The sequence below is a fragment of the Somniosus microcephalus genome, unplaced genomic scaffold (assembly GCF_052327205.1).
Source record: "Somniosus microcephalus isolate GS21.2 unplaced genomic scaffold, FLI_Smic_1.0 unresolved_chr2, whole genome shotgun sequence".
NCBI lineage: Eukaryota > Metazoa > Chordata > Chondrichthyes > Squaliformes > Somniosidae > Somniosus > Somniosus microcephalus.
The window spans coordinates 3,360,491-3,379,242 of NW_028225180.1; the positions used below are offsets into that span (position 1 = coordinate 3,360,491).

Here is an 18,752-nt window from a genome sequence, read left to right on the forward strand (position 1 = left end):
ATGCCCTGAGAGTGTTTGAAGCGAGAGTGTAGCGAGAGATTTACTTTGTATCTAACCACGTGCTGTACCTGCCGCTGGGGGTTTCTGATTTGTCAGTGCACAGGGAGCTTTACTCCGTATCTAAACCGTGCTGTACATGCCCTGGGATTGTTTGATGGGACAGTGTAGAGGGTGCTTTACTCTATATCTAACCATTGTTATAGCTACCCTCGGAGTTTTAGATGGGACAGTGTAGAGGGATTTTTACTCTATCTCCAACTCCTTGCTGTACCTGACAGGGTAGCAGTTTAAACTATGATGTTTGTCATTACCACGCCTCACATTCCTGAGCTGTGTTTGTGTTGTTCAGTCCTGTTATTAAAAAACTCCTTCTGTAAGGTTTTGTCTATCGCTGGGGTCTAGGATATTCACGCAGTTCCTTCATGGGTCAGGGCTGAGTGTTGCTCTTGAACTGTGGGAGGCGTCATAGTCACGATCAATCTCCAGCGTGATTTTGGCTTCCATAACATCGGCCGTCTCTGCCCCTGCTTCAGCTCATCTTCAGCTCAACCCTCATCCATATCTTGATTACCTCTAATTTTGATATCCTGAGAACAAATGGATAAAAATAATGTAATAAGAATATAATCAATGATTTTTAATTCACTGATTGAAACCAGGCAAGGCCTGCGATCAGAGCGGTGCGTTATCCTCCGCTAAACAAATTACATAGAATGTACAGCACAGAAATAGGCCAATCAGCCCAAATGCTCCAAGCCTGTGCTTATGCTCCACATGAACCTCCTCGCACCCCTCCTCATCTTACACTATCAGCATAACCTTCTATTACTTTCTCCTCCACGTGTTTATCACGCTTCCCCTTAAAAGGATGAATTCCATTCACCTCAACCACTCTCTGTTGTAGCGAGTTCCACATTCTCACCTCTCTCTGGATAAAGAGGTTTCTCCTGAATGCCTGATTGGATTTATTGGTGACTATCTTATATTCATGGCCCCTATTTTTGGTGTCACAATTATTTCATGATTTCAGTTTTTTTCAACGCCATAATAAATTTGTCAACACACCTTGTCTCACCAGCACATTGTGTTTGTTTTTCTGCTGTCGACTTTATCAGAGTACAAGCAACGATTAGAATTCAGCTCAAAAACTGCAAGACTCCGATTATACACATGAGACAAGGACTCAATGCTTTCTGTTATCACAGAATCACAGAACCATATATCACAGACGAGGCCATTCAGTCTATCGAGCCTGTGTCGGCTCTTTGACAGAGCTATCCAATTAGTGCCACGCCCCTGTTCTTTACCCTCAGTCCTGCAGCTCCCTCACTTCCAGTATTGATCCCGTTCACTTTCGAAAAATATTATTGAATGTGTTTCTATCACCTTTTAAGGCAGTGCATTCCAGATCAGAGCAACTAGAATCTTAGAACAGATTCTCCTCATCATCCCTCTGGTTCTTCCCCCAGTTGTCTTATAGCTTTGTCTTCTGGTTACTGACCTCTCTGCCAGTAGAAATATTTTCTCCTATTTAACTCTATCGAACCCGTCATAATTTTTGAACATCTCCAGTATATCTCCCTTTTATATTGCGTGCTCTCTGGAGAACAATTCCAGCTTCTCTTGTCTCTCTTTATAAATTAAGTCCCTCATCCTTGGTACCATTTTACTAAATCTCCTCTGTGTCCACTCCAAGACCTTGACATCTTTCCTAAAGTTTGCTGCCAAGAATTGGACACAAAGCTCGAGCCGAGGCCTAACCAGTGATTTATAAATTTTCGGCATAACATCCTTGCTCTTGTACTCTGCCTTTATTTATAAAGCTAAGGATCCCATGTTTTTTTAAACAATCTTTCAACTTGTCCTGCCATCTTCAAATGCTTGTGTAAGTAAACACCCCAAAGCCACTTTTCCTCCATTCCCTTTAAAAATGTAGAGTTTATTCATATTGCCTCAACTCATTTTCCTCCAGATTTATCTTTCACATTCTCTGCATTTTAAATTTCATTTGTCTTTAATTCATTTTCATTAATTCATGGGCTGTTCCCATGGCTGGCGCGGCCAGCATTTATTGCCCATCCCTAATTGTCCTTGAGAAGGTGGAGTTAGCCACCTTCTTGAACCGCTGCAGTCCGTGAGCTGAAGATACTCCAACCTCGCTTTTTCAGAGGGAGTTGCGGGATTTTTATCCAGCAACGATGAAGGAATGGCGAAATACTTCCAAGTCAGGAAGATGTATGACTTGGAAGGGCAATTACAGGTGGTGATGTTTCCGTGCGCCTGCTGCCCTTGTCCTTCTCGGAGGAGAGTTCACGGGTTGGGAGTTGCTGGCGGAGAAGCCTTGTAGATGCTACACACTGCGGCCACGGTGCACCAGCGGTGGAGTGAGTGAATATTAAAGTGGTGGATGTGGTGACAATCAAGCATGCAGCTTTGTCGTGGATGATGGCGAACTTCTTCAGTGTTGATGGAGCTGCACTCATCCAGTAAGGTGGAGATTATTCCATCACACTCGTGACTTGTGTCTTGTAGATAATGGAAAGGCTTTGGGGTGTCAGGAGGTGAGATACTCGCCGCAGAATACCGAGCTTCTCAGCTGCCCTTCTAGCCACAGTTTTTATGTGGCTAGTCCAGTTAAGTTTCTTTTCAATGGTAACCCTCAGGATATTGATGGTGGTGGATTTTGCGATGATAATGCATTGAATGTCAAGGGAGTTGGCTCTTTGTCCTGTAAAGTCTTCATATCCAGCAATTAGGTCTGTATACCTCTAAATCACCACCTCCCCAATATCCCCCGTCTTCGGCCCATCTCAGCCATTCTGCAGAATTAACCCCATTTGCTAAATCTAGACTCGACTATCCCAAATCTCTCCTGGTCGGCCTCCCAGTTAAAAGCCTCAATAAACTAGAGCTCATCCAAATCACTGCTGTCCATATCCTAACATGCATCATGACCCGTTTGCACATCACCCATGTGTTCGCTGATCTGCATTTGCTCCCGATCCGGCAACACCTCAAGCTTAACATTCTTCTCCTTGTGTTCAATTCCCTCCTTGACCACACCCCTCCAATTAGTCCCATTCCGCTGCTCTTTTCCCATAGTCCTGCAAATTGTTCCCCTTCAAGGATTTATGCAATTCCTCTTTTAAAGTTAATGTATTTTCCTCTGTATCACTCCACTAGTATATCTGTCCCTAATTTACTTTTTATTTTTCAATTTCTCTTTCCCACTTATCTACCTCTATCAGTATCTTGCTCATAGAATCATAGAATGGCACAGCACAGAAGGAGGCCATTCGGCCCAATGTGTCCATGTCGTCTCTTAGAAAGTGCTATCGAGGCAGTCGAAATCTTAAGCCAGAGCCCCGTAAAAATTTCCACTTCAACTAATAATCCAATTCCCTGTTGAAACTTACTGTTGAAGCTGCTTCCACCACGTTCTCAGACAGTGCATTCCAGATCACAACAACTCACTGCCGAAAGAAAATTCTCCTCATCTCTCCTCTGGTTCTTTTCCCCATTATCTTCAATCTGTGACCTCTTGTTACCCACCAATCTGCCATTGGAAACAGATTATGCAATCTGTCAAAACCCGTTAAGAATTTGAACATCTATATTAAATCTCCCCTTTTGAAAAACGACAGGGATAGACCAGGTGTAAAAATTCTCAATTGTGGAAAGGCTAATTTTAATAAGCAGAGATGTGATTCAGCAAAAGTGGACTTGAGCAGCTAATTGAAGGGAAATCAGTGCCAGAGCAGTGGGAAGCATTCAAGGAGGAGATGTTGAGGGTTCGTAGAAAATATGTTGCCGCTAAGAATGAGGATGTGACCCACAATTCTAGAGTCCCCTGGATATCATAAAACATACAGTCTAGCATAAGGGAAAAAGGGAAGCTTTTGGCAGATACCGAGAGCTCAATACTGCAGAAAGCCTATAGGAGTATAAAAAGTGCAAGGGTGGAATTAAAAATGAAATTAGGAAGGCAACGAAAAAACATGAAAAAATATTGGCAATTAAAATCAAGGAAAAACCAAAGATACTTTATAAATATATAAAGAGCAAACGGATAACTTAGGATAGAATAGGGCCTATTAGAGACCAAGAAGGTAATGCGGTTATGGAGGTGGGAAACGAGGGTTTGATTCTTCTAAGTATCTTGCATTTGTCTTCACATCGGAGCGGGACGATGCTGACTTTGTAGTTAAGGAGGAGGAGTGTCAAATAATAGTTGAGATTAACATAGTGGGAGAAGAAATATTAAGGGGTTTAGCATCTTTGAAAATAGATAATTCACGAGGCCTGGATGAAATGTATCTCAGGCTGCTAAGAGTGGTAAGAGAGACAAAAACAGTCACAGACCATCATTTTCCAATCCTCTCTGACTACTGGCGTGGTGCCAGATGACTGGAGGACTGTTCCCGTGTGTAGGGAGTGGCGTTTGGCGCGTCTGCACAGTCAGTCATGCCCCTGACTGCCTGTGAGCGGTTCGAATCGCTTCACACCCCGGGTTCTAGACACCAGACATAGGTACAGGCGGCGATACAGAAAATCGGTTAGACAAGTGGTTTGGTGTAAGAATACCAAGATTTTATTTAAACAGAGTAAAACACAGTCTTATGAGAGCTCACTGGTATAAAATATAGGCAAAATACAAAAATTATACTTATACAGGGAATGGGGAACACACGGCACATCGAGGGAAAAACAACTACATTAACAATCCACTTATCCATACCCCACCCACTATACCTAACTAGATTAAGCTATGAGGGGCCAGAATTCATGCTCACCAATCCAAAGCCTGTTGCTATAACAGTCGCGAGCTTTGAGGTTTGGTCTCCTGTCCTCTGGGATGCTCTGTCGCCACATTGTCTCAAGGCGCTGTGCTGGAGCTGTTGCTGTGACACACCTTCCCTCTCCTCAGCTACCGTCGTTGTCTCTTCGCGATGGGTTTTCTTCTTCTTCACCCTCGGGTGGTCGTCGGCGGTAATGTTGCGATTATGGGGTGGTTGGCGGTTTACTGCTTGTTTGATTTTACTACCCATCCTTCGAATGCCAGCATATTCGTAGTGGCATGACACCTGCGTTTAACGCCAACTTATTCGCAGTGTTCAATATCCAACTAATTCTCACAGTCCATACATATACTTTCTTCCCCAAGCGTCAGCTTATAACTAGGTGTTTGGTTTCTTTTACCAATGCGCCTTCTGCTGCCCTTCTCTTCTCTTATCGGGTTTTATCTTCTTCTTCGTCTCACCTTGTCTCATCTTGTTTCGTCTGCACCCTCTTTTGGGCTGTGTCTCCTGCATGACTTTAGACTCGAGTCTTGTTCCCCTACCCGCGATTGGTATGGATGTCCTTGTTTGTTATAATTAATGCGGGGAGCGAGAAGAGAACCCGTCACGAGGCCAGGGCACGAGTATGAGTGGCAGCAGCCCAAGTGCCAGAGTCAAGAGAACAGGGCAAGAATAAGACAGCGATTGCTACTGAGGGCTTACAATTATACCCATTCCTTCATCTCCTATCTGCGCATGAAATCAGGTCAGTCCATTGTTTTAAATTTTGGCGGGCTGTTTAACATGTTAATACCAATCTAAGTTAACTGGCTATAGATGGCCGTTGATCGTACCTGATGGCCTCAATGTCCGGATTGTATTGTCATTAATGCATTTTAATTGGCCTGTCCAGCCTTGGTGGCTCCCTTGAGCTGTTTCCGATTATTTATGCGGACAAACTAATGGCCCTATGTTTAGGCCTAACTGGGTTCGATCTGTAACGACCTGATGCAATGCATATTCAGTGTTTGCCTAGCTGTCTGGCTTTTAAAACACAAAGTCCTTTTCACAGAAATGCTTTTAAGTTTCGATTTCCCAAAGCTGCCTGTCCTGCTGCAGAGTCCAAGCTTTTAAAATCTTCAGGCTTTTGGTCACGAGGTGCGGACGCCATCTTTTTGGTACCCTTTTTAAATTGTCCATACAGGATCACTTTTCTTAATAACCTTGGGGGTATGTGGAAACTTTGAGAACCTTACACGTCCCCCGTGATACTAAAAATTGCTTGAAATATCATCCTTACAAGGTGAACAAAATTTCTGGCCATGCATAGTCAACCTTCCCCTGTATTTACCTATCCAATATACCCAAGACACATGCACTTCCCATTCCGCGAATATGTAGTGTACATAAGCATACATAGAATAATTACAGTCCTTTACACACATCCAAGCATGGAGGGGGTCCAACAGCCCTGCATCACTTGGTACACATACATATTTATTAACATGTCGCAAAATCTATATTAAAAACAACAGACACAAAAAAACAACAATCTTTAAACAAATATACAAAAAGCTCAAACAGGTGTATCTCCCTCCATCTTCACATAATGCTCCTTCCAGATCCTCTGGTTTCGGAATTCTAATATCTGACCTTTTCCCTTGCACTGAATGCAGACCAGATACAACGTTATCCCTAACTGGCAAACCACGAGAATGTGGGAAGCCAGTCTGATCCACGAAGGGACCTCTATGTTATTGAAAATGTCCCACTAGGGTGGAATCACAATATCTGATATCTTTACTGTTTTCTGCTCTACAGTGTAAAAATGTTCTTGTGAAAATATAACGGCCTTAAGTATTTCGTTAAGGTGTTCTGGGTGAGGGGGAATTTCATTGCCAAAGTGTGCCACGTAATTTTGTTAATCGGTAAAATTCTCCTTCACAGTGAGGTGAACCGTGGAGGGTTCAGGAATGGGGACACTTCATTCCTGGGCCACTTGAACTTCTGCCTCGGGTTTAAAGCAGAAACTGCCGTCACTTACCGGACACCAGCTATTCTGTCCATGCTGGTAGTGCAACATGCCTGTGGTGACACAATATGTCCCACCTCCTATATATGCTATCTGCGGGGGAACATGACCTTGTGCCTAAGCCTCCATGGTGCAATTTATAGGTTTCGCGCCCACAGCTCTAAACCCGCACTGCAGTTTTGAATAGGCATTCAATTGCTCGGGACACAGGATTATGTGTGCTCCCCGGTTCCGGCACCCTAAGAGGTCATAGTGTGCTCCCACTTTATGATGTAAGGTGGGACCGCTGATAAACGAATGTTGAATGAATCCGATGTTCTCAATCCTGTATACCGGTGCGGGTCAGGCTGTCCTACCCATGAACGGCATCCTAACTACTACTCCCATGATCGTGTGGTTGGACCGTCCACAATCCGCTGGGAGTGGGTAGGCTTCGGAAGCTAGCCAGAGTTGGCACGGGTTTAATGCTTTCTCAAACGGATGGAGGGCTGCGAGGTGCTTGTTGCTGATCCAGGAGTGGACTAAACCCTTTTTTAAATCATCCAGATTACTGCGGCCCTAGACCAGCAACAATGCCACATATAGCACGCACACCTCGTTCTGCGCAGCCTGGTTAGAAGCGTTTCTGTCCTCCCTTATGAGGGCATTTACCATATTTGCGTGCTTCTCCAACTCCGCTACAATCTCTTTTAAATGGACCATCATGGCCTGGTCCTCATGTAACTCCAAGCCCACTACCGTGTTGTCATCCATTAATATCTTCCTTTACTGTGTTTTGAAGCCGTTTATCTGGGTCTGCAGCTCTATGTCATCCAAACTGTTGGTGACAGAGGACCCAGTATTAAATGCAGTAGAAATATCATTCCGTACTCCCCTTCATTGTCTCCCTGCATTGCTCAAAAACTCGCGGTGCGTGGTGTACAGTTTGGTTTTCTCCACATTGGCGAAATCGTACTCAAATAACTTCCTGAACATGTCCTTTAATAGGGCCTGATATAGCTGCTCTGTTACTTTGGGACACCACTCAGGCAAATGTACTTCGGTGAGATTTAAAATCACGGAGGCTACCGCGTAGTGTAACCCCATGTAATGCACCTGGTCAGTAGCCACTAGCACCAGCCCATTCCCTGGCCCCTTGGTGGTGGTGGGGCACACCCCTTGGCGTGACCTCGCTACCAGAGTCGGTTGCAAGGGCTTTCGGTCACGTGCCACTAGCTGAGTGGCTTTAACTGGGGCTGGGTACCATGGGATTATGCATGTGTGTAGGTGGGAATCCCATTCTACCCCCTTCCCCTTATCCTGCCATGATGCGGAGAAGATGATAGATATGCCTCTAGGGCAGGCCATTTTCGGCCCCCACATACAGACATAGATCCCCTGTTCCGATTCCCACCACTGGTCCCAACATACAGTAGTCCCTTCCTGGGTCCTGGTGACCGTTCGGTGGGTGTCGTTGCCCATCCATTCCCAGTCGGCTGTACGATCCCCCATGTTCGTGCTCAGCTTCCTGAGCCACAACCATCTTCCCAGGGGAATCTGTCCTGTGTAAGTCAGGCACACGCGTTTCCCCTCAGTGAACCCGATCCATGAGGCCACAACAAATACACTGGGGCAGGGGAGGGAAGCCTCCCCGTAGTTGAATCCGTTCTGGCTGGAGTACCAGGTGGAGTTGGATCCCAATCACCCGGGCCATCTTCCCTCGTGGGCGTAGAAGGCAGGTCCCTCCATGCCTTGTTCGCTGCTTCCAGCAGTCAGCACTGGAGCCTTTTCTCCCGAGCACCCATTGATGTAGGAGTCCTCCACATCGCCTCACTTTCCGATGCTCATCCCTATCAGGGCGTATAGGATTATGCTCCCCTTCATACTGAAAGGGTTTCTGCAACAGATACAAAACAATGCAACCAGGTCCCCAAGAGATTCTCTGGCTTGGGTGAAGTAGAGTCGGGTCACACGACCTCGACTCAAATACACACACTCTTAGCAGATTACTACTTAATTAAAACTACCATCACCTTACTTAACTTAAGCTAAAACAACCAAACTTAAATTAAATGCCGAATCCTAAAATTATAAACTTACATTACCTAAACTATATACATCTGCCGCCTGTCTCCAGGTGGCCAGGCTAACTTCTGGTTGGGCTGCGGCACACCACTTCCTCCCGTGTGGCCGCACTGTCCTGCACAGTCGGTCCCTCTCTTCCTGTGGCTGCAGGCTGGGGATCTCTGTCACTGGATTCCCCCTATCTCGAGGGGCGGCCCTTGGTAACTGGGGGACTGGTGACCATGGTTTTCTCGGCTGGGGCGTCCGTGGGGACCTTCAAGGGACCTTGGCGGGTGAGGCATTCTTGGCCGGTGGGCCGTTAACCCAAACCATTGCTCCCTCAGGGTTGACCTCTCCCGAACCTGGGCTAGGGGCAGGTAAATCTTCTCAGCCAGTTGCTGCAGGCTGAGAGTCTCCGCCCCCAGGTCCCGAACCTGGGTCGGGGGAGGGGTTTCGACCTCGGGTCCCTCCTCCTCTACACTTGGGTCAGGGGCGGGGTCTTAACCTTCGGGTCCCTCCTCCTCTACACCTGGGTTTAGGGGTGGGGTTTTTGCCCTTGGGTGCCTCCTCATCTAGATCCCCAAAGAGCGGGGAATGTCCCAATCCGTGGGCGGGATGGACCCTCCCCTTAAGCAAGCCACAGCGCCTGCCTATGCAGTCTGTGATCTCACTCCTGCTGCAGGCTGAGGATTTCTATCCTCAGACACTACCCCAAATAGCTGTTTTCCCTTTTCAGGTGTAAAGAGTTTGCACTGGTTAATATGAAACCATTTGGTACGCCGAGGCATCTTAACAGCGCATACCATGGGGCTGGCCTTGTTTTCAATGCTGTAGGGCGCCATGTACAATGGTTCCAAACTTCTTACTCGGGCATAGTTCCTCACCATGAGCCGATATCCTACCTCCCACTCGTGGTGCTTTCTGGGTTCCAACAGCAAACGGTTACTCCGATGCTGTCTTACCATGTTCCCAGCCGCATGCTCGTGGATCTGCTCAACGTGCTCAAGGAGGTTTCGGGCGAACCTGGCCCGGTTTCCTGCCCTGAGCTGATGCTCCGTAAGCAACGGGGCAAGTACATGGGTGGGGGTCCGCAAATACTGCCGGTCATTAGCTCGTACGGGGAGTACCGTGCTTTTTGACTGGATGGCCCGGATCCCCATCAGAAACAATGGTAGGACATAGAAACATAGAAACATAGAAGATAGGAGCAGGAGTAGGCCATTCGGCCCCTCGAGCCTGCTACACCATTCAATGCGATCATGGCTGATCATCCAAATTCAGAACCCGGTCTCTGCTTTCTCCCCATGCCCCTTGATCCCTTTAGTCTTAAGAAATATATCGAAATCCTTCTTGAATATATTTAATGTATTGGCCTCTACTGCCTTCTGCGGTAGAGAATTCCACAGGTTCAGCACTCCTTGGGTGAAGAAATTCCTCCTCATTTCTGTCCTAAATATCCTTAGATCAATCGAGCCAATCTCTCCTCATACATCATTCCTGCCATCCCAGGTTTCAGCCTCGTGAATTTTCGCTGAACTCCTTCCATGTCAAGAACATCCTTCCACAGATAAGGCGACCAAAACTGCACACAATTCTCAAGACGTGGTCTCACCAAGGCCCTGTATAACTGCAGCAAGACATCCTTGTTCCTTTACTCAAACCCTCTCACTACGAAGGCCAACATGCCATTTCCCTTCTTAACCGCCTGCTGCACCTGCATGTTTAACTTCAGCGACTGGTGCACAATGAAACCCAGGTCTCGTTGCACTTCCGCTTTTCCCAATCTATTGCCATTCAGATAATAATCTGCCTTCCTGTTTTTGCCACCAAAGTGGATAACCTCGCATTTATCCTCGCTTTTGCCCAATCACACAACCTGACCAAATCATGCTGGAGTTTCTCAGCATCCTCCTCACAGCACGCACGGCCACCCAGCTTTGTGTCATCTGCAAATTTGGAGATATTACATCTAGTTCTCTTGTCTAGATCATTAATATATATTGTGAATAGCTGGGGCCCATGGGCCGATCCCTGCGCTACCCCACGAGTCACTGCCTGCCACTCGGAAAAAGGCCCGTTTATTCCAACTCTTTGCTTTCTGTCTGCCAACCAGTTCTCTATCCAAATCAATACCTTGCCCCGAATCCCATGTGCCTTAACTTTACATGCTAATCTCTTATGCTGGAACTTATCGAAAGCCTTCTGAATGTCCAAATACACCACATCGACTGGTTCTCCCTTATCTATTTTACCAGTTACATCCTCAAAAAATTCCAGTAGATGATTCAAGCACGATTTACCTTTTGTAAATCCATGTTGACTTTGTCCGATCCTGTCACTGATTTCCAAGTGCTCTGCTATTACATCTTTTATAATGGACTCGGCCCATTTGCAGGGCGAGTCCACCGTCTCCTTCCTCAACCTTTCTTTCAGGGTCCAATTCATTCTTTCCACAAGCCCCGATGAATGCGGGTTGTGGGCCACGTGCCTAGCAGCATAAGGGTATTCTGCATCACCTGTCCGGTGAAGTGTCTCCCTTGGTCGGTCTCCACATACAGAGCTAGTCCCCACCGCGAGAACACTTCCTGGACCAGGATCCTGATAGCACCCAGAGCTGTGGCTGTTCTGCAGGGGAAGGGCTCTACCCATTTGCTGAACACATCCACCAGGAATAGGCAGTATTATAGCCTTCATGGGTGGTGGGCCGGGGCCCAATGTAGTCGACCTGTATCGACTGCCATGGTCCCACTACCCAACTGATGTGTCCCATAGGTACCTTCCTTTTGTGTGGGTCAAGGTCATTAGCAGCACACACAAGACAGCCTGCACAGAAATCGCGAACATCTTCCCTGAGTCCTGACCACCATCCTGCCTGTTCCACCCGCTGCCAGGTAGTCTCAGGCCCGGGGTGACACTCTGCTCGACCCTCATGGGCCAGTTGAAGGAATTCCCTCCGGTGTTGCAACGGCATAACCCACTGTTCCCCCTGGAACAGCATGCCCTCTTTTACGGAGAGGGTTGCTGTGCCATACGTACCCTCTAACCTTTTTCCCTCAGTTATGGCATGCAGGACTGCTTTGAGGACGGGTTCTTGGGCTTGGACCATCTTTAGGTCCGGCGCTAACACTATCCCTACACTCCCTTGGCTCCTGTTCCTACCTCAGACCGCCGCCATGGGCCTGGACCCAAATGGGTCCCAGAAAGTGCCTGTACGGGCCCCCTCCTTGGCGAGCTGGTCAGCCTGCTGTTTGCCTTGACTGCGGGGCGCCGTGGAGGAATGGGCCTTCACCTTGTGGATGAAAACCTCCCATTCCTCCCCCACTATGGCTAGGATCTTTTCCAGCAGAGGTTTTGCTGTGAGTGGTCTCCCGTCGGTGGAGGTGTATCCACAGTGGACCCAAATGTCCAGGTACTCCGTACACGAATTGCACATGAACATGCTGCCCTAGCAAATCGTGTAGGGTGTGGGGAAGATTTCAGGGTGTGTAACGATGTACACCACCGTGGACAGTTCAGCCTGCTGGGCGCTCATGGTGCTGGGGAGCTTAATCGCCAGGGCAATGTTTGCCACTGGGTCATAAATGCCACATTCCATGAGACGCTCACCAGCAGATAACATGCTGTAACCTTCTCTATAGATCTCGCGGCCCGTAGGATGTATCCCAGTGTAAACATATGTTCACATCCCAAACCCCTTCAATGGAACATGAGTGGGCTGTTCCAGGATATACCAGGTTGGCTGCGAGCTTTGGCTCACAGAGACCCTTCACTCTAAGATCCATCTGTGAGAGGAGCAAGGTCCAGCGGACAATGCGGGCACTGCTCACTCTTCAATCCTTGATCTTCCCATTCAGAAGCATCTGGGTGGGTGTGTGATGGGTGAGGAGGGTGATGGGAGAGGTGCCTGGGAAGGTTAGTGATCTCTTCACAGCACAATGTGTGGCCAAGAGGTGCCGCTCCCAGTTGGAGGAGCTCCTCTCCTCATCCGTGAGTATCCTGGAGGAGTAGACCACCGGCCTCAGCCCGCCGTGCCGCTCTTGGAGCAGCACAGCACTCAGGCTGTCCCCGCTGGCTGCTACCTCCAGGAAAAACTCTTTCCCCACATCTATGGCCCCTAGAGCTGGTGCGGTCTGCAAGTCCTTTTTGAGCCTGACAAATACTGCCTGGCAAACCTCATCCGAAAGCCACTCCACTCCCTTGTGTAGGAGTCGGAGCAGAGGGGCTGCGTGGCTGCATAGTCCTCAATAAAGTCCCTGCAGTAGCCGGTTAGCCCTAGAAACGACCTCACACCCGTTAATGCGTTGGGGACCGGTAACTCTTGTACCGCTTCCCTCCTATCCTTATCTAAGACCCTTTCTCCAGTGCGGGTGGTCAGGCATAGGAATTTTACCTCCTGCTGGCCGATTTGCGCTTTCTTTGGGTTTACCTTAAAACCCTTCTGCCTAGAAGCTGTAGCAGTTCGGGCAATAGTGGGCCATGCTCCTTCGAATCCGTGAACAGGAGCAGGTCATTCACATATTGTACCAACTGTCTGGGCTGGCTGAACTCCTTTAAACTGTTTGTCATGCACTGATGGAAATGCTGGGGCTGTTGTGGAAGCCCTGCGGCAAGCAGTTCCACGTGTACTGTTGCTATTTAAATGTAAAGGCAAACTTGTACTGATCCTCCCTCCTAAAGGGATGGACCAAAACCCATTGGATATATCCAGCACCATGAAAGTGGTCGCGGATGCTGGAGTACTTCCTATCATGTCGGCAACTGCTGATACCTTGGGTGCACAGGCTGTGAGTTACTATTGAGCACTCAATCGTCCACCGTGACCCTCCAGGAATTGTTCGGCTTTCTAACCGGCCACAATGGAAAGTTTACGTGGGTGGCTATTGGCCTCAGAACTCCCTGCTGTACTAACGAGAACATGGCTGCTTCCATGTCTGGCTCTGCTTCCCTGGGGAAGTTTTACTGTTTCTGTGGTCGGGCCATGGGGTCCCCATCTACGCTGACCTCAAACCCGGTGACGCTCCCGCAGTCGTGTTTGTGTGTGGCAAATGTGGCCAGGTGGGCCTGCACATTGCCTGGAAATCCTGTTGGGTGTTACTGACCATAACCTCGAGGTTGTAATCATCTTTGGGCTTCATGGTGCGTAGGGACCCCTTCCCTTCCTTACCCGGGATTGCTACGATCTCGCCGTTCTTTACTTTACCTGCCCCCGATAAGCAATGACTTCTCAAATCTACTAGGACCCCGTGGCCTACAATAAAGTCAGATCCCAGGACCCCTCTTCCACCCTCCACTTCCCATTTCATCAGGACACAGGTCAACTTGGAGCAGAGAGGTCCAAACCGAATGGCAAGCGGGATGGAAAACGAGCCAGCCTGTTCTTTTCCTGTGAACCCCGACGGACTGAATGGGTCCCCGTTAGATAGAGGCAAGGTGCTGGGGTTAGCTGAGTAGACCACGGTTCATGATGCCCCCATGTCCAAAAGATAGGTCCCCATCACCTTTTCTACCTCCATCTCCAAAAGGGGTCTTTTCCATTCATCATACTGGAGAGAACACAGGTAAACAGGCTGCGGTGGCTCTAGTCATGGCTATGGGTTGTATGGGGCTGATGGGATCAGAGCACCGGTAGCGGCTGCTTCTCTCCCCTGGCCAGTCAATAATGACCTCATGGTGTCCAAAAGTGACTCGACATCTGCGGAAGGAATTCCTATCCCAGCCCTTTGGGCTGGGGCTGTGGAATGCTTTCCCTTGTTATCTTTACAATGGTTTTTGCACTCCTTCCGCCAGTGACCATCCTTCCCGCACACATAACAATTCGTCTTTCTGTTGGGAGGGTTACTCCCTTCCTGGTGCCACTCTTTCTGACTCGGTCCGGGTTTTACCTCGTGCACCTTCCCCTTGGGTGAGTGTGCATGGTTTCCCCTAGCGTTTTAATAGGCTAGAGTCAGCTGCCTGATCACCGTAATTTAATTGGTCATGGGGATTTTTAGGGTCGGACCACACTTCTGCCTTGGCCCGGACCTGTGGCAAGCTTTTTCCCACCAGGCAATGGAGCCAATGGGCCAGGGAATCCCCATTCAGGAACACCCGGTTCGGCGCCGCCAGGCAGGCCCTCCGGTAAACCAGCCATAGCCGGTCCGCGAAAGGCTGCAGGGTTTCCCCTGGGAGCTGGACCTTCTTCTCCACACGGCCTCCAGAACTGCATCTCTGAACTCCTCATACCCGCTATGCTCCCTCTTACACTCGTCAGAGAGGGATTGGAGGAGACTACTGTCCAGGGAGAATAGCAGCATTTTGGCCTGCTCAGCACCATCGCAGTCGTTGACGCTGGCTGCCTGCTTTATGTTGCTGAATTAGATCAAATGGTATCCCTTTTCGGACAGCTTCGGGTTATGTTTGACCATAGCCTTATCCTGGATCTCCAGGGCTGACTTCCACCTCTGGCTCAACTCCCCCACGCTGCCAGACCTCGCTGAAACTTGGCGCTACGGGTGGTGGTGGTAAGATATCCTCTCCCTCAACCGGGTAGTCCCTGGGCACTACCGGTGACGTTGGATCTGTCCTCCCCTCTACCCCCATAAAATCTGCCTGACCTGACTTTGGGCTTATGAGGCGTACCATGCCTTTTGCCTTCCAGAGGGCCCAGCTCAGATTTTCTACCCACTCTTTACAGGGGCCGTGGTCTGCCTCCTCAAACCCCTGCTCGCTCGCTAGCTTGTAAGCGGCATTTACCTCCTGTAATTTCTCTTCCTGTTCCCTAATCTGCCTTGCCAAGTGGGTATTCTTTTCCCGCAACCTTAACTCATTTCCCTTGGCGTTGGTGACTTGGCAACATAGGTATTCCAACTGGGCCTTGTGTTCTCCCATTAATAGCACCCTCTCCTGATTTAGGGCCTGCAAAGCTACCAATAACTTTTCCCCTGCTAGAGCCTTATCCTGGATCTCCAGGGCTGACTTCCTTAACTCGGCTGCCTGTGCTGCAACGAGCCTGTCCAAAAGCAGGACCTGCTTTTTGAAACACATCAGCAAAACTGCCTTCTCTAAGGGCCTCTTGTGTTCCTTTCCCTCTGTCCACTTAGGTGCTGCATCTACCGGATGCCCAGCCCTTAACAGGGTGGTAATCCACTTCTTAGTGATAATCACCTTGCTAAACACATAATCAGAAATCATTTCCTCAGTCATGGTTTGCTCATCCTAACTATTGTCTACTGTATCACAACCCTGTTGCCGGTGTCCTGCCACGGTCACCATTTTCTGTAGGGTGTGGCAGGTGTGTGGCGTGCGCCCAGTCAGTTATGCCCCTGACTGTTTGTGAGCGGTTTGAATCCCACCCACACCCCTGGGTTCTAGACACTGGACTTACGTACATGCGGCGATACAGAAAGACTCGAGTAGACAGGTGGTTCGGAGTAAGCAAACCAAGATTTTATTAAAACAGAAACGAGAACACAGTCTTGCGAGAAAATTACTTGTATAAAACACAGTTACGGGCATATAACACTACAATTATACTTAAAGAGGGAATGGGGAACACACGGCACATCAAGGGAAAAACAATTACTTTAACAATCCCCTTTTCCTTATCCCACCCCTATACCTAACTAGATTAAGCTATGATGGGCCAGAATTCATGCTCACCAATCCAAAATAAAGCCAGCTATTTTTAGCGGATGCAGATTTTTGAGGTTTAGTCTTTGGTCCTTCTAGGTACCCCGTCGCCACGTGGTCTCAGGGCGCGGTGCTGGAGCTGCTACTGCAAAACACGTTTCTTCTCCTCAGCTGCCATCGTTGTCTTGTCATGATGGGTTCTCTTCTTCTCCCTCGGGCGGTCGTCGGCGGGAACATTATGCCAATGGGGCAGTCGGCGATCGTAACTGCTTAGATTTGCCTACCCATTCTTCGAACGCCAGTATATTCGTTGTGGCGTGGACACCTGCGTTATCGCTGTATTCAGCAAGATGTTCATCTCACCAAGCGTCAGCTTACAACTTGCCGCTTGGCCTCATCAATACGTTTTTCGCTACTCTGCTCTGCTCTTATCGAGTTGTCACCCTCTTCTTCATCTCTTTTCTCCTCGTCTCATTCGGTTACTATAAAAGTCCTGGGCTGCCTACTCAGTTTTGTCTCTCCCCTTTTTTTGGCCTGGGCGTCCTGGATGACTATGGACTCGGGTCTCGTTCCCCTCCCCTGCAGTTGATATGGTATCCTAGACTGCTGGACGCTCACCGTGGGCAATGAGGAGAGAACCCGCCGCGAGGCCAGAGCACGAGTGCGAGCAGCGGCAGCCGCTAGCCTGACAAGAGCGACCAGAGAAAAGAAGGCAAGAGAGCGATTGCTACCAAGTGCCTACAATTATACTCCTTTGGATGGCCCTTATCTGCGCGCCAAATCAGGTTAGTTCATCGTTTCAATTTTGATGGGCTGTTTTAAATCATGATAGCAATTTAACTGGATTTAGATGACCGGTCATCGCAACTGATGGACTGATGTCCGGGCTGTATTTGCATTATTGCATTTTTATCGGCCTGTCCAGCCCTGATGGCTCCCATAAGCTGTTTTCAATCATTTATGTGGACAACCTAATGGCCTCAAGCAATGTCCTAACTGTTTTTTATCTGCCTCCGATCTGACGAAATGCATATTCAAATGTTTGCCTAGCTGTCTGGTCCTCCAAACACAAAATTCCTTTTCACAGAAGTGCATTTTAAGTTTCGATTTACCAAAGCTGCTTGTGCTGCCACAGAGTCCAAGCTTTTAAAAATCTTGCAGGCTTTTGGTCACGAGGTGCGGACGCCATCTTTTGGGTACCCTTTTTTTTAAATTGTCCATAGGGTCCCTTTCAGTAATAATGTGGGAATTTTGCGAATCTTACACCACCAAAATTGAGGAAGGGGATATTCATGGAGCCTCCACCTCCCATTATTGCTTAATCCACCACCATTCACGGCTGGATATGGAAGGACTGCAGAGCTTTGATCTGATCCGTTGATTGTGCGATCGTTTTGCCCTGTCTATGGCATGCTATTTCAGCTTTTTAGCAAGTTTTTTTTCCTGTGTTGCAGCTTCCCCAGGTTGGTGTAAAGTCTGTGGGTTGTGCAGTTAATAAATACACAGACTTCAGAAGTAACAAACAAACAGGTCTTTACTATTCGAAGGTCATGGCGAATCTGCCCCAGCAATCCGGCCACAACACTTATATACTGGTGTGGTCACTATCGGTATTACAGTATACAGAAGCCAAAGAAATAGTGCCACACCTAAAGTAGTTCTCTTAAAGGTGAACGGTTACATTCAATAGTTCCCTTAAAGGTAGACGGGTTCATATACTACAATCCTCCCTTTTTAGCTTATTCCTTACAGAGTCCCCGTTAAACATACATATCTTCAACTTCCTATAAAACAAATTACAGATATAATCTCGGTGGAGTCAATGTCATATAAAACAATTTACAGATATAATCTCGGTGGGAACAGTTCACAGGTTCAGTCTCTGCAGAAACAGTTCATAGATTCAGTCTCTGATCTTGACTCGTTCCGAACAACATTTCTTTGGTGTAGCCGGTTCACCTGGCTAGCGTGACTCCTCCATAGCCTTTTTCTTGACGTAACAGCTTGAACTTTCGTCCTGTTGAACCAGCAGTGCGGACTTTTACAACCAACTGGCTGTCTTGACATTTTCCAGTTTTTCAACTAATTTAGCTCCTTTCGTAGTGTCCCGCCTGAGATGGTAGAAGTGCTAATATTTTAGACAATTATTATCTTCTGCTTCTTCTTTTTCTTTTCTGCCTTTTTGAAACTCTCAGAGCTTCTTTCTCGGCTGCCAGCTGTAGCACCACCAACTCTCTATGTTCCTTAGACCTTAAGTGCTTCATCCGGATTTCAGCACTTTGGGAGTTTTC

General features: G+C 48.0%; 1 pseudogene; it reads right to left on the reverse strand.

Annotated features, from left to right (window-relative positions):
* Positions 1–529: 529 nt before the first annotated feature.
* The window catches only part of LOC147092043 (uncharacterized), a 60,926-nt pseudogene continuing 42,703 nt past the window's right edge, over positions 530–18,752 (reverse strand).